Below are 16,981 nucleotides of genomic sequence, written 5' to 3' on the forward strand. Positions count from 1 at the left end.
TATTCACACCTACTGGGACTGTGTTGAATGCCAAAGAATTTAATATGATTTATTAAACCATAAGGAACTTTTCAATGCTTTAATGATGCATTTATGGTCTATTTAACTGGGTAAAAAAAATTCCAGGCTAAGAATGGTAAATAATTTTTAAATCCATCAAGACTTTCATAGACGTTCCATTAACTTGCGCTGACTTAGAAGCATTTCCAAACAATTTTCAACTTTTTCCAGTTCCACCTTAATCCACCTTTCATCAGAGGAAATTTCTTCACCGAGCTTCCGGGAAAATCGGCAAGAATCCCTGTAACCTGCGATGAGCCCACAATACCCAGGATTGGGATAATTAAATTTAAAACCGGAAACCCTTACATATCAGCCCAAGCAACATGGCATGAATTCTATCTGCTTATGTAAATAAAGCTAATAGGCGATAACATTAATTAGCAACATCAAACTCTTGCTCATCATTCTTGAGATAGCAGGTATTGTTGATGATGATTACTTTATATTTTAATTAGAGATTTTCATTTTAGGCACCGCTTTTCCACAAGCAATTAGTAATCCCTTCACATTGAAGGATTTCCGAGGGAATCTAAATGGGTTGCTTTTGAAGGGTCACTCCTCAGCAATCCTTGCATCACACAGAGCTAAAGATGTCACTTGTTGGCTTCCAATAAACCGACCTGCCTCTGAGTGATTAAACTGTTTGTAAATACTCTCAACGTGCCTTTCCCCTTGATGTCAAATCATCTTTTCATTTGGATATTCGGGAATCTGATCTCCCTATATGCATGTGTGTATATGTGTGTGTATATATACACACACAAATATAATAGTGTTGGTATTTGTTAAGCGCTTACTATGTGCAGAGCACTGTTCTAAGCACTGGGGTAGATGCAGGGTAATCAGGTTGTCCCACGTGAAGCTCACGGTCTTAATTCCCATTTTACAGATGAGGGAACTGAGGCCCAGAGAAGTGAAGTGACTTGCCCACAGTCACACCGCTGACAAGTGGCAGAGCCGGGATTCGAACCCATGACCTTTGACTCCCAAGCCCGGGCTCTTTCCACTGAGCCACGCTCCTTCTCTACATATGTATACATAATAATAATTGTGGCATTTCTTAAACGCTTACTATGTGCCGGGCACTGTACTAAACACTGGGGTGGATTCAAGCAAATCAGGTAAGACACAGTCTAATCCCACTGTAGGAAGTGTTTTCTTCAGTTTGTTGCAGATCTGCCACTTTCAAATCTCAGTGGGACCCCATCCTGGAGTTGCAGGATTGATAAACAGCAAGGCCCTCTCTCGCCCTACCCAACCCCCTTCACGCCTTTGTAGCAGGACCAGAAAATCACGCACTGATAGCCTGGCCCCACTGATGTTTCAGAAGCAGGACGTCGAAATCACATTATTATGAACGTGGTGAACTCAGAGTTGCAATCAATTGGCCTACTGTTCACTGGAGCTCAGACTTCCTGTAACAATGATTCCGCCTTTAATTAACTTTAAACAAGATAAGTGAATGGGAGGTTAAATGGGACACAAATAAATCTTTACCATTCTGGCAGTAAATAGAGCCCGTTATTTGATCTGGAGATATGTGTGGGTGAGCGTGTGGGAGCCAGAGAAGAGAAAGAACAGAAGGAGATAGCATACGTACGTCGCCCAGAGAAGCTAGAGAATTTATGAATTTATATTATTGAATGGTAAAAAGTCCTTCTTTGGCTCAGGTGTACCACAGTGAACCTGCAAAATAAAATATCCTTCAAACCTTCACAGTCCCCAAACTTTAAAGTCAGGCCCGATTTAGGCTTCTGAAACACCAACGATCCCAAATCGGTCTATGGGATATTCAGAATCCCCACGTCCAAGGGGACAGACTTAGGAAAGGCTGCAAGGAAAATTTAGAATTCGCTACACGCGGAAGATGTGATGGAAAGGGTGACAGATATTCAGAGCGACATTTATTAAGAACTTAAATATGCATGGAGCACCGCACTGGACACCGGAGCAGATGCAAGATAATAATACAATTGTGGTATGCTAAGCACAAACGATGTACCAAGCACTGTGCTAAACTGTGCTTACTCTGTGCAGAGCACTCTACTAAGTACTTGGGAGAAAATAATACAACACGGTCCCTGCCCACAACAAGCCTCCAGTCTAGACACTGGGTAGGTGCGAGATAGTAATGCAGTCACGGTTTTTGCTAACCACTTACCACATCAATCCATCGTATTTATTGAGCAAATACTGTGTGCAGAACACTGTTCTAAGTGCTGGAGAGAATACAACAATAAACAGACACGTTCCCCGCCTGCAACGAGCTTACAGTCTAGAGGATGAGCTTACAGTCTTGAGGAGTCTGTACCAAGTACCCGGCTAAAAACTAGATGCGAGATGATCTGATCAGACACAGCGCAGTCCCTGCCCCAGTCCCCACAGTCTAGGAAGGAGTGAGAGCTTGGATATTATCCCCAGACGTCTCCTGAGAAGTCAAACTCAAATTTAAGAAGATGCCATGGCCGTGTTTTTGAAATAAGGGCTCACGTGATTTTTTGGTAGCCAAGATCCGGACCAGGGGCCTCCCGATTGATCTCCAGGCAATAGATTCGCTGTTCAGCTGCTCAGAGTATCAGAGACTCAGAAGGGGTAGTGGTCGTATCCTAAAATGGCCTAATTATTTAAGTTGAAAAGTGGGACATCAGGGCCCCAACCCAAAGGGGTATGCTTTTCCCTTTCCCTCTCGCCTGCCGCCACCAGAGGAAGTCTGCTGTCAAAGTAACCCAGAATTCTGGGCTGTCCCCCGGAATTTCATGGGGTACGGACTGAACAGGCCCCAGGCTCTTTGGGACCGCAAAGCTTCTTGGGAGTCAGAGCTCATGGGTCCGAATCCCGGCTCTGCCACTTGTCAGCTGTGTGACTGTGGGCAAGTCATTTAACTTCTCTGTGCCTCAGTTACCTCATCTGTAAAATGGGCATTAACTGTGAGCTTCACCTGGGACAATCTGATTACCCTGTATCTACCCCAGCGCTTAGAACAGTGCTCTGCACATAGTAAGCGCTTAACAAATACAAATACCAACATTATTATTCTACCATCAACAAGAACAGCTAGAGACCAGTGTAGGGAAGTTTGATGAGTTCAGCTACGGTAACTTGGGGCGATTGTCTTTTTTTTCTAAAATCGCCCAATCAATTGATGGAATTTGTTGATCTCTTACTGTGTGCAGAGTAATAATAATAATAATGGTATTTGTTAAGTGTTTACTATGTGCAGAGCACTGTTCTAAGCGCTGGAGGGCATACAAGGCGATCAGGTTATCCCAAGTGGGGCTCCCCGTCTTCATCCCCATGGGATGAGGGAACCGAGGCACAGAGAAGTTAAGTAACTCGCCCAAAGTCACACAGCTGACAAGTGGCGGAGCGGGGATTAGAACCCATGACCTCTGACTCCCAAGCCCGGGCTCTTTCCACTGAGCCACAGGACTGTACAGGCACCTGGGCGAGTGCAAAACAGTAGAGTTGGTAGACAGGAGTCCTGCTCACTGGAAGCTTACAATCTAGACTGAAGACGGATATTAAAATAAATTAGAGACGGGAGAAATGGCAGAATCTAAGAACGTGTACCCAAGTGCTGCGGGTTAAAGGTGGAGTGAATATCAGGTGTTAAGGGGAACGGATCCAAATATATGGACGAGTAGGGGAACTGAGGGTTAGTCAGGGAAGGTCTCTTAGAGGAGATGTGACTGTAGGAAGGTTTTGAAGAAGGGAAGAGGTGGTTTGCCCAGGAAATCTTAGTACAGTGCCCTGCACCCAGTAAGCGCTCAATAAATACCACCGATTGCTTGAATGATCGATTTCGCGGGTCTTGCAAAAATCTACGGCCGCCCCAGCTGAACTGAGATACGTGATCAGCCTCGCTAAGAGACAAAGGCCTTCTTTGCAGCCCACAAGCATCTTGGATTCCCCTCACAAAATAGTTCTAATCCAGACCACTCAAATCCCAGGGGATGATGATCCTTCATGCAGACCACTGGCTAATTAGACCGGTATCCATATGCCCCTAAGAAGGCCACTGTTTCCACAGTCTTGACCGAACCCAGTGGAGAAGCCAGCCAGCCTAAAAGAAAATCTCCACCCGGCTCGGAGTAGTTATTGGAGAGCTGTGCTGATGAAGAGAGATCAGAGGTCAAGAGTCGAGCTCCATTCCCCCTGGTACAAATTACCTGGCTTAGGAACAAGTGGCAGAATTGATTCCATCTCTCTGGGGCCAGTTGCCAGATGTCTTTTAGGTCTTGGCCAGAGCAGGGATGATTCACCACTTGCCTCCCTTAGGTTAACACCCCTTGAGACGACGTCCTCCTGGCGGGCGTGGTTGAATATAAGTAGTGGTGGTAATAGGAGAAGCAGTAGTCATAGTACATGGAAAGTACAACACAAGCAAGTGGTAGATTTGGGGAGGCAGAATGGCCCCGTGGAAAGAACACAGGTCCGGGAGTCAGAGGACCTGGGTTCTCATCCCAGATCGGCCAATTGTCTGCTGTGTGTCATCCGGCAAGGCACTTCACATCTCTGCGTCCCAGTTTTCTCATCTATAAAATGGGTAATAATGTTGGTATTCGTTAAGCGTTTACTATGTGCCGAGCACTGTTCTAAGCGCTGGGATAGATACAGGGTCATCGGGTTGACCCACGTGAGGCTCACAGTTAATCCCCATTCTACAGATGAGGTAACTGAGGCACAGTGAAGTGACTTACCCACGGTCACACAGCTGACAAGTGGCGGAGCGGGGATTCGAACCCATGACCTCTGACTCCCTAGCCCGGGCTCTTTCCACTGAGCCACGCTGCTTCTCTACCGTGCCCTGTCCTCCCTCCTACTTAGAATGTGAGCCCAGTGTGGGGCAGGGACTGTGTCCAGTATGATTAACTTGAATCTTCCCCAGTGCTTAGAAGAGTGTTTGGCCCCGAGTAAGCCCTTAACAGATACCCTCGTTATTATTAACTGTCCAGAGGGAGCTTCCACTCCACACACTGTCAGAGCCACAACTGGGGTTAGGCTTCCAAACTCACACCCCGGGGGAGGCAGCAGACGTCCGGGGCCTCAGGTGTGAATAAGGAGGGAATCGTGGACGTCAACCAAGGCCTTGAATGAGCGAGGGGCCAGAGCATCAGGATGTTCACTGGCTTGGAAGCAGCTCTGAACCTGAACGCATTTTAGTCTCCAACTCTCAAATAAACACTCCCCGGACCCAATACATAACTTACAAAAGGAGCATTGAAAAAAACATTAAATTCAAGGAAGTCCCGGCAGGTGTCTATCAGAAGATATTTAATCTCCTGCCCTTACTAAATTGTTCAGATATTGATCCACATCCTGTCATCTTCCTGCTTCAAAGACATTGCACCCCGGGCCCCAGCCTAGATCAGTTGAATATTTTCCCCAACTTCTTCCATCTCCGTTTGATATCCTCAGCGTTTTCCTGCCCGACTTTTTCTATTTTATGTTCTGACTGTGCATTTTTCATTCACACCGCCTTAAATCTGGGAAGCCTGGTCCCCATAGCGATGCGTTCTTTCGACGGGGTGGTTCGTGACGGGAGGAGAGGGAGAAAAGGCACGTCTTGCGCCGCTAAGATAAAATTCACCGGCGCACACAGCTGTGGGAAATGGGGGGAGGGAGGGAGGAGAGGACTGACTGAGAAGACTGGCCTCAAGGGCTTCCTCATTCATTTGCTGCGGCCTCTTTGAAGATAGGGTCCCGAAGGAATTTAAAATCATCCCAGGAATTAGATTAAACAAAATGCCCTCTCGCCTTCAGAGGAGAAAGAGGAACAAGCAGCTTTCTAAAGCTCAGGCTACAATAATTCGCCACTTTAATATTTCATGCAGTGAGCCCTGGGAGCGTTTATACAACAAATAGCACTTGACTTTCTCTTTCAAACCGTCTTGATTTGTGCTGCCTCTCCAAACTCCTGAGGGATCAATCACGGAGTGCAAGGGCGGAGAGAGGTCATTTGGTCTATCCCTCTGTCTCCGGGCAGATCTTACAAATATCAGAGAGGTGACGGTCGTCTTGTTCTTAAAGATCTCTAGAGAAGATGGAATAACCTCACCTTTCGCCCAGACCCAGAATTCTCTCACTTACATGTAATGCAAGTCATTCGTGAACTTGCGTTCTGGTTCCGCCAGATGGTTTGAATGACAGTCTGTCCTGACCTCCCCATCTCATTCTTGTTCTGGCCACAAAAATTCACTTAAGCAGACATTTGTTACTGAAACAAGTGTTTTCGATTGAGGCCGAACAGCCATTTGGGCAGATAATCCACAACCAAATAAAATATTTTCAATTGAGGAAGAAAAACCATTTGGGCTGATAACACACAACCAAACAAAAACCATTATTTTCTGAGACGAGGGAGCATTTTATTTGGAAAACACATGGCAGCATGGAATGTCCCTAATAGGACACAACAGCGTTCCATACTGTTCATTTCTATTTCCTCGCACCCAAGCACTCTTCCTGGTTGGTTTTCACAACACGGTGATACTGATCGAGAAAGGCAGGAGGGATTATTTTCTGCATCTTACAAATCAGGTTCAGGGAGGCTGTGACTTCCCCTGTCGATGATCAGCAAGTCACTAGCATCACCTAATACCCAAGTCTCTTGCTTCTTTTCCATGCACCCTTTCTAGGAAACCACTCTTATCTCCCTGCCAGTGGCTTGTTGATTGCAACCCCCGAGCAGTAGAGAAGATGAGATTTGGAATTTACCCCCTGGATGCTCCATTTCTTCCTTCCGGTTCTCGGCAGGAATCGCGGCAAACGCCCGACCCGATCGTAACTACGGAGGATACAGTTGTGGCCCGTCTCCAGACTGACTTCGGTCTGGTGAGGTTTTGAGCAATTGACTCAACTCTTCCGAACTACACGCTTCAGTGGACTGATCTGATTCAAGGGACGAGGGAGGCTATTTTTATGTAATTTATTCAAATGCTTGAAATAAATGCTTTCCCCTGTCCGCGCTAGCGTTTTCAGTAATTAGGGGAGGGGGCGAGAGTGACCGCAGTCAATCCCATCGAAGGATTGACCTTCACCGACCATCCATCAAGGATGTCGCTCAACAAGGGTTTTATCCTTCCCTTTCCCCTTTGAGACGTCTCTTCTCATTTGCGGGACTGGGACTCAGGGAATTAGGGCACTTAATCTGACTGCAAACAGTGATTAGTTATAACATCATCACTAATGGACTCTCCCATCTCAGCAAGAGACGGAGCAGACAAACAGGCGGCTGATCCGGTTAGGAAACGCCATCTCTGGAAAGGAAGGAAAAAAGCTTTCTAGCAATCACTTACAGAATAATAATGGTAATAACTCCTCGTTTGCAGCCTAGCACTTGGATTTTTCCACACCGCTTTCATATCCGTTTTCTCATCTTATCTTCGTATCATCCTTCTGAAGTAGGAAGAGGCACAGGATGTTGTCCCCCCATCCCCCGGCTTTTACAGATGAGGAAGTTGAGGCCCAGAGAGGTGAAATGATATGTTCAGAGAGGTGAAATGTGTCACCTCCCACAGCAGGGGAGGGGCAGAACTGGGACTAGAACCCAGGCCGCCCGTTCCCAGGGCCACGCTCCTTCCATCAGGCCACACTGCCTCCCTGGAAGAAAGGGCTGTAGCATTGCTCGGCGTCGGTCCACTCAGTTTGAACTCCTCGGTGGCTCATGATTGGGCTGGATATGGCACCCGACTACGACACCAGGCTGTCTCCTCGAGCACGTTCCCAGGAAAACCGGTCCTTCCCCGTGGAAGCCCTGAAGGTGCTGTCGTCCTCATCCTCCCGGGCCCGTCTGCCGTTCTCGCAGATGCGGAGATGTGCATTCGTTTTCCAGGTGCTTGTTTTGGAAACTGAGTTTCAAGTTGCGATGCACCCGCTTCGGCCTATTGCCCGCTGCGGGGGTCACCTAGCCGGAGTCTGCCGGACCGTCCCGCTCTGCTCCGCTCCTCACGCAGTATGGCCTAGCGGCTAGAGGCCGGACCTGGTAGTCGGAAGGACCTGGGTTCTGATCCCGGCTCCGCCACTTGTCCACAGTGTGGCCTTGGGAAAGTCACTTCATTTTTCCGGGCCCCATGTGGGACAAGGACTGTGTCCAACCTGATAAACTTGTATCTACTCCAGTGCTTAGTTCCGTGCTCGGCACGTAAGTGCTTAATAAATACCATCCAAAAAACCACCCTGGAAGCTGCCCACTTTGAAACCAAGGCAGAATGGCTACTCGGGGATAGGACGGCTTCTAAATCGGTTTGCAGCTGCGAACAGATCACTGAAGCTAAAATGTTTGAGATCGAGCCCTCCCTTCAACAACATACACGCGAGCACACTCTCTGGTTCCATGACAGATTGGCTCATTTTGCACTTCTCCCCGTTATTCAGACAAAATCCTTCCAGATATGACAAATAGGAAGTATATAATGGTTACTGATGGATCATCTCATAGTTTGTGTTACTGATAATAATTGCGGGATTTGTTAAGCGCTTACTATGTGCCAAGCACTGTACTGAGCACCGGGGTAGATAGAAGATAATCAGGTTCCACATGGGGCTCACGGACTAAGCAGGAGGGATAACGGGTTTCGAATCCCTATTTTGTAGATGAGAGGACAGAGGCCCAGAGAGGTGAAGTGTCTCGCCCAAGATCACGCAGCAGGTAAGTGGAGGAGCCTCTGACTTTCTCCGACTCCCAGATCTTTGCTCTTTCCTCTAGGCCACGTTGCTTCCCAGGTTGCCCAATCTTCCTACCAGGGGGTGACACGGGGGTGGAGGGAGGCGGGATTTTCCGTGAAGCTCCAAAGGTTGGGGGAAAGGACCCGGGCTGACTGCGGGTGCGTGGATCAGAGGGGGTTGTGTCTGCGGGGAGGAGACTGTCCTTCAGAGAATCGTTGGTGGTCTCCTCTGAAACCGAAGTGGGTCTGTTCCGGCTTCCCTCCGGATCCCCCGTGAAGCTCCGGAGGAGGAAAAGATTCGTGTACGGGGCGGGGACGGGGGGGGGGGGAACGGACAGTCCACGAGGGACACACTTGAGCATGATTTCCTCTAAAAATAAGGCGTGTGTGGGCGAATCCGGAGCTGATCCTTTAGGCGGGACCAGGGAGGATGGAGTCCATCCGTGGATGCATATGGCTTGTGGAGGCCAGGAGCAGAGTAAGGAGGATCTGCCCTGCTGCGAGACCTCTTTCCCAGACCTGGCCCCCTCGGCGGGGGCAAGGGGGATCACAGGCTGGGCCACCGCATCCTATGACTGGCAGATGTCAATCAAGGGGGAGGCGGTGCCACGTTGGGCGGTAATTCTACCCCTTCGACTCAGGATTGGTGGAACTGATAGAATTCCCTAACGAATTCATAAGCCAACCGGTACGTCAGTCAGTCAAATGAATTTATTGAGCGCTTACTGTGTGCAGAGCACGATATTAAGTGCTTGGGAGAGTACTATATAACAATATAGCAGACACATTCCCGGCCCGCAAGGAGTTTACAGTCTACAGGGAGAGATAGACACATATAATACATTTCAGATACGTACAAAAGGGCTGTGGGACTGGGAGGGGGAATAAATAAAGGGACGCCTCTTATGCAAACCGCATACCATTCACAGACCGTTCTGTCTCCAAACCAACCCGAGGCTCCAGACTAGTATTACCATATCATCCATGTTTTTCGTTTGTTTGTTTGCTTCTAAATGGTATTTGCTAAAGCATAGCAGGAGAGACAGTATGGCCTAGGGGATCAATTATTGGAGCCCGAGTTATGAGACCCGATTTCAGATCCCAGCTCTGCCAACTGGCCTGCTGTGTGATCTCAGGTAAGACACTTAGCCTCTCTGGGGCTGTTTCCTCCTCTGTGAAATGGGGTTAAGATGCCTCTTAACTGGACTCTAAACTGGAGTCTTAACAGAGTCTTAACTGGACTCTGAGCCCCCTCAGGGGCAGGGACTGTTTCTGAAAAGATGATCATGCTGTATCTCCCACAGCACTTAGCACGCAGTAAATGCTTAATAAGTACAAATTTATCCAACTAGGGGGAGGAAGCCCGAAGGAAGGCAGGAAACAGAGAGGGATGCAGGCAGTCTTTGAGAAGGCAAGGAAAACTCAAGGCCATAAAATCCTGGGTCCACTCATTGTGGGCAGGGAAGGAGTTTACTGACTCGATTGTATTATACCGTCCTGAGCACTTAGGACAGAGTTCTGCACACAGTCAGCGCTCGATAAATCCAACTGATTGAGTTCAGAGAGTTCATTCATTCATTCGGTAGTAATTATTGAACGCTTCCCATGTGCAGAGCACTGTACTAAGCGCTGGGAATGTACAATTCGGCAACAGATAGAGACAATCCCTGCCCAGGGACGGGCTCGCAGTTAGTCTGACAATAAATCGAGGTTGGCCTTAATCCCTGGGAGGTTGCCTCTGCAGAGCGATTCATTTTCATTTAACGTGAACTGGGCACCCACAGTACACTAGTTCTTTTGCAATCTGAAAGCGTCTTTTCTCTCCACTCCATGTCTACTGTGCCGTACTTATACCGTTATATAACCTTTTCTGGGGAGTGCATTGAGATCTCGGTGGGTGCTTTATAAATAACAATAATACCAATAATAAACATCACGATGTCATTATGGTAACAGTGGAATGACTGCGGGTATTAGCCCTGCTGTATGCTTATTGTGATAATGTGTCATTTTGCTACCGCTGCCATAATGAAAGTAACAAATTAATGAAAACATTAAAACGTTATGCTAATTATACATCTTTAATGTCATGTTTATGAGTTTTAAGAAAAGACAAGCTGTGACGATAAGCACCCTTAACTCTTTATTGGCCTCTCCGAAGTTCCATTAAAAAAAAAAATGACCCGTTGAGTCACGCGTGGCTGAAAGGCCGACGGAGATAGGAGAATTTTCCAATCTCTCCTTCGCCTGGAGGAGTGGTTCAGTCCGACTTGGGTTTCCTTCCCACATCTCTGGGGCAAACCCCACCTCCTCCAGCCCCATTTCCCCTAGCTGGCCCCTCTTGGAGTCCCGGGAGAAGAACTCCATCTAGGTAGAGAGGATTGAATAAAAGGGCATTGCCCGCAGTAAGAGGGATTTAGGTTAGGCCTTGGAAAGATTTCCCTGGCTGTCTGGGGGTAGGGAGGAGTTCACGGTACATTTGGGGAGGTTCTCCAGGAGACCGTGTGTCCTATAGGCCAGGGTGAGCAAAGTCCTCTCTGCCCTCGAACCCGTGGAACTGATCTCCGGAAGTCATTTTTTCCATCCCTCTGCGTCTGTACAGGATGGCCCCTAAAGAACCCCAAACAGATAATAATAATGTTGGTATTGGTTAAGCGCTTACTATGTGCAGAGCACTGTTGTAAGCGCTGGGGTAGATACAGGGTCATCAGGTTGTCCCACGTGAGGCTCACGGTCTTCACCCCCATTTTCCAGATGAGGGAACTGAGGCCCCGAGAAGTGAAGTGACTTGCCCACAGTCACCCAGCTGACAAGTGGCGCAGCCGGGATTCGAACCCATGACCTCTGACTCCCGCTGAGCCCCGCTCCTTCTACAGATAACAGTCCCGGCGACTGCCAGTGGAAGGTACCATCGGCAGGGAGTAATAAACCTGCTGGGGACTCCTTGGATCTGTCCCCTTTATGCAGACTGTGAGCCCGTCAAACGGCAGGGACCGTCTCTATCTGTTGCGGACTTGTTCATCCCAAGCGCTTAGTACAGTGCTCTGCACATAGTAAGCGCTCAATAAATACTATTGAATGAATGAATGAACTTGATATTTACCCAGCCCTCGGCCACACAGCACTTATGTACGTGCTCATAATTTATTTCAATGTCTGTCTCCCCCTCTAGACTGTGAGCTCCTTGTGGACAGGAAACGTGTCTTCCAGCTCGGTTATATTATACTCCTCCAAGAGCTTGGTGCACCCCTCTGCACAGAGTAAGCTCTCAATAAATATGATCATTTGATTGATTGATAGATCGATTGACCGGAACCCTGCTCTCCCAACTTTTAGCCCCGTGACTAGGCCACACTGCTGGAGCAGAGTTGTTCAGCGGGAATGTAAACCCCAGAACCCCCCGATTTCTCTAGACTGTAAGCTAGAAGCAGCGTGGCTCAGTGGAAAGAGCCTGGGCTTCCGAGTCAGAGGTCATGGGTTCGACTCCCGGCTCTGCCGTTTGTCAGCTCTGTGACTGTGGGCAAGTCGCTTAACTTCTCTGTGCCTCGGTTACCTCATCTGTAAAATGGGGATTAACTGTGAGCCTCACGTGGGTCAACTTGACTACCCTGTATCTACTCCAGCGCTTAGAACAGTGCTCTGCACATAGTAAGCGCTCCACAAATACCGATATTATCATTAAGCTCCTGGGGGCAAGGCAGATATCTGCCAAATCTGTAGTTTTGTACTTATTCAAGTGCTTAGTACACTAATACTTAATACACTAATACTTATTATACTTATTCTAGCCCCGTGACTAGGCCGCACCGCTGGAGCAGAGTTGTTCAGCGGGAATGGAAACACCAAAGTACCCCAGAAGGGTCTTTCCGATTTCTCTAGACTGTAAGCTCCTTGGGGCAAGGAAAATATCTGCCAAATCTGTAGTATCATACTTATTCAAGTGCTCAGTATATTAATACGAGTAAGCCAAGCCCTCAACATAAATACGATCGATTCTCTACTTCCTGTCTCCCAAAGGAAGCGATCACCTCCCCATCAGAATGGCCTGGGGGCTGAAGCCGGCGATGGCTGTGGGGGGAGAATCTATCAATATTGAGATGCAACGTGGCCTAGTAGAAAGAGCACGGGACTAAGAGTATTCCAATCCCGGCTCCGCCTCTTGCCTGTTGCGTGATCTTGGGCGAGTCATTTAAATTCTCTCTGCCTCGGTTTCCTCCGCTGTGAAGTGGGAATTTCACTACCTGTCCCCTCTCCTACTTGTGAGCCTTATGTGGGACGGGGACTGAGTCCGATCGAATTAATCTGTATCTACTCTTGTGTCTCGAGACGCAATAAGCGCTTAACAAATATAATAATATCAATAATTATAATTATAATAATTGAAGTTCAGAAATAATAATGATAGCTGAGCAAATTACCAGGTTCGGTACCTTCAGCACCGACACCAGCAATAAGGGGGGGGGCTTCCCTTCGCTTGCCTCCCGCCCCTCACTTTGCTCTCTTCTAAGGCGAGCACGTTAGCTGATCTGCGGCCCCCGGCCTCTCGCGCGGCCGTGACTTATCCGCAGACCTTAGGGCTGGCAAAGGCAGTGTATGGATCGAGATCAGGGCTTAAAGAAAAGGAAGCGGAGGAGAAGCGGCAAAATGCAGGGGCGTTTAATGACGTAAATGTCAGGTCCACAATGTACTTTAGCTCCTAAATATCCTAAATGGGCTTGATGAGGCACAGGAAATGGCAGTGAGCAGAAAGGGAGAACTCTCAGCAGGCAAACCTAAAGATACCAACCCCTGCCCTGGGGTACTATCACAAACGTTAACAGCCATAATGCCTTGAATTTCTGTAACACCTGAATTTCACCAATCGATCAGTCAATCGGTGGAATCTTTTAAGCGCTTATTCTGCACAGGGCACTGTACTAAAGGCTCGGGAGATCTTGGCATATCAAAACTGAGAGTCAGGACGCCTGGGCTCGAAACCTGACTTTACGACACGCCTACTGTTTGACTTTAGGTAAGCCCCTTGACTACTCCGCACCTCAGTTTCCCCTTCTAAAAGAATGGGGGTTAAAATACCTGTTTTCCCTCCTCCTGAGACTATGAGCCCCACGCGGGACAGGGACTGCGTCCAACCTAAGTATAATATTAATAATAGTATTTGTTAAGCGCTCACTATGTGCCAGTCACTGTACTAAGTGCCGGGTTAGATAAAGGCAAATCGAGCTGGCACAGGGGTGGATACAAGCAAATCGGGTCGGACACAGTCCTTGTCCCACGTGGGGCTCACGGTCTCAATCCCCATTTTACAGATGAGGTAACCGAGGCACTGAGAAGCGAAGTGATGTGACCGAGGCCACACAGCAGACAAGGGGCAGATCTGGGATTAGCACCCATGACCTTCTGACTCCCAGGTCCTTGCTCCATCCACTAAACCGTGCTGCTTCTCTGTATCTACCCCAGCACTTAGCACAGTGCTTGGTACATAAGAACATAGGAAGCACTTAAATGCCCCATTTATGACGATGATGATGTTCTCTGCCTTCAAGGAGCTTATGGTCTAGAGGGATAAACAGACAAATAATTTCCAGCTAAGAGGAAGCAATAGCACGTAAAGACAAGTACATCAATTCCCCGGGCGGAGGGAGGGAGGTGGGGAGGGAGTACCCCAGTGCCTGGGTGATTTGGCTGTGCTTAATATCGGTGGATGTAGGGTGGGAGATGAGAGATGAATCAGGGAAGGTCTCCTGGAGGAGATGTGATCTCCAGAGGGCTTTGAAGAGAGGTGAGAGAGAGGTGATCAGCTGGTTGAAAAGGGGGAGGGGAGGGAGTTCCAGGCCAAAGAGAGGATGAGGTTGGCGGAGAGAGAAATGAGAACAAAGCACCACATTCACCTCACTTGGTCCTCACCCTATCCTTGGGAAACAGGAACGGCACCGATGATTCATTCCATTTTCCAGATGAGGAAACTGTGGCCCGGAGAGGTCACACATCGGCATCAGACCTCAGCTCTGCTGATTCCCCTCCCTCATGATCTCACTAGAACTCACTTTTCTTTTTAAGGGTGTTTCTTTAGAGCTTCCCGTGTGCCGGGCTTCGCACTAAGCGCTGAGGTAGTTACAAGGTTGGACACAGTCCCTGTCCCACGTGGGGCTCACACTCTTCATCTCCATTTTACAGAGGAGGTTTCGGAAGCACAGGGAAATTATGTGTCTCGCCCGAGGTCACACAGCAGACAAGGGGCAAACCGACTCCCAGGCCGGACCTCCATCCACTAGGCCGAGCTGCTTTGTTTAGTTCAGAAATCCGAGATCGGGGAATCCCAGGCTCTTCTGGGGGGGGGGGGGGGGGGGTTTCGGTCTGCAGCCTCTGTCTCTCCCCCCACCCCCAACTTCCTACCCCCAACCAGCTTCGGTTCCTCCCCATCTTTTTAGTTTTGATCACTCACTTAGTTCAATGGCCCAACAGGTCTTCAGATTTACCCGAGGGGAGGAGGACAGAGCTGGGCAGGAGAAGAGTTTTAAAGGCAAAGTGCAGTCATTTTTTTATGTTGTCATGGGAACCGTTTTATCAAAGGCAAACATGCACAAATGGGAAAAGGAAATTGGTGTTTCAGAGCTGGCCACGAGAAAAGAACAAGGACTGGATTAGGGATTAGGAGACAATGACGGGGAAATTGCTTCAGGGCCAATCTGGTTGAGAGAGAGGAAACGGGAGTGGGAGAAGCAGAGGCAGAGATAGAGGGGACAGTGGGAGACCAATGACTGAATGATCCATTTTAGTGACATTCTCTGTAGAGATTGTTGTCTGCAGTCTCTGGAAGTTTTTCCGCTCTCTTCCTCCCTCCCTCCCCCCACCCTCGCTCACTCTCTCTGACTCTCACTCACTAATTCTGTGCATAGAAACATGCAGGCGGCATCTTAATGAACCATTCAGGCAGGAAGTCATTTAGGCATATACACTGGATTGAATCAGCTCCAAGTTGTACAGAATTAACTGCTATCAGGTCAGAAACAGAGCCAGAGAAAGTGCCAGCAATTTATTTGAGGAAAGTTTTGAGTGTTTGGATTCCTCCCCTTTCCACCCCCATCAACGCTCAGCTCAAAGTACCGTCTTCCGGATCTTCAGAGACAGGAGTGGTCCAGACTGTCAATCTTCCTGAATGCGGCTGCCCCGGAACTTTCAGGATCTGGATGACTCCCCCCGGGTCGGTCAATTTAATTCACTGTGATATTTGGTATACCCTGGGGTAGATAGGAAATCTTCTGATTAGACACACTCACCGTCCCACATTGGAGTCGGAGGAGGTAGAAGGGCACAGGGGGAAACAGCATGGCCCAGTGGATAGAGAGTTAGCCTAGGAGTCAGAAGGATCAGGGTTCTAATCCTGCCTCTGCCACTTGTTTGCTGTGTGACCTTGAGCAAGTCACTTCACTTCTCTGTGCCTCATTTACCTCATCTGTAAAATGGGGATTAAAACCGTGAGCCCCATGTGGGCCACGGACTGAGTCTAACCTAATTATCTTGTATCTATTCCAGCGTTTAGTACAATGGCTGGCACGGAGTCAGAGCATAACAAGTGCTAAACAACCAACCAACCCCAAAACACAGATATTTCACCTCCATTTTACGGATGACAAAACCGAGACCCGGAAAGGTTAGGTGACTTGCCCAAGACCACACAGCAGGCCAGTGGCTGAATTGGGTCTCGAGCCCAGGTCTCCTGATCTCCCAGGTCCAGGTTCTTTCCACTAGGCCTCTCTGCTTCTCCGGACTTCCTAGTAAGAGTGATGGAGAAGACTGCCACCCGTCCCCTTCCCCGCTCCGACAGTCTAGAGGTGGCAGGTGGGGAGGGGAGCGAGCTGGAGACCAGAACAGAGAAACTGCAGATACAATAATTACTGGGGTATCTGCTAAATGCTTTTTAGGGGCCAAGCACATAATAAGAGAAGCGGCATGGCCTGGTGAGAACCTAATGGAGCGAGCATGGGGCTGGGACTCGGAGGACCTGTGTTCTAATCCCATCTCTGCCAATTGTTTTCTGTCTGATCTCAGACAAGTCACTTCACTCCTCTGTGCCTCGGTTACCTCATCTACAAAATGAAGATTAAATCCTCCTCCCTTCAGTTTAGACCGTGAGGGCCCCACTGCGTCCTTCCATATAAAGAATCAAATATCTCTTGTGGATGTGGGGGGGTTCGTGATGGGAAACCAACTCTAACCAGATACCCGATGGTTGTATCTACCCCAGCGTTAGC

The sequence above is a fragment of the Ornithorhynchus anatinus genome, chromosome 4, assembly GCF_004115215.2.
Source record: "Ornithorhynchus anatinus isolate Pmale09 chromosome 4, mOrnAna1.pri.v4, whole genome shotgun sequence".
Taxonomy (NCBI): domain Eukaryota; kingdom Metazoa; phylum Chordata; class Mammalia; order Monotremata; family Ornithorhynchidae; genus Ornithorhynchus; species Ornithorhynchus anatinus.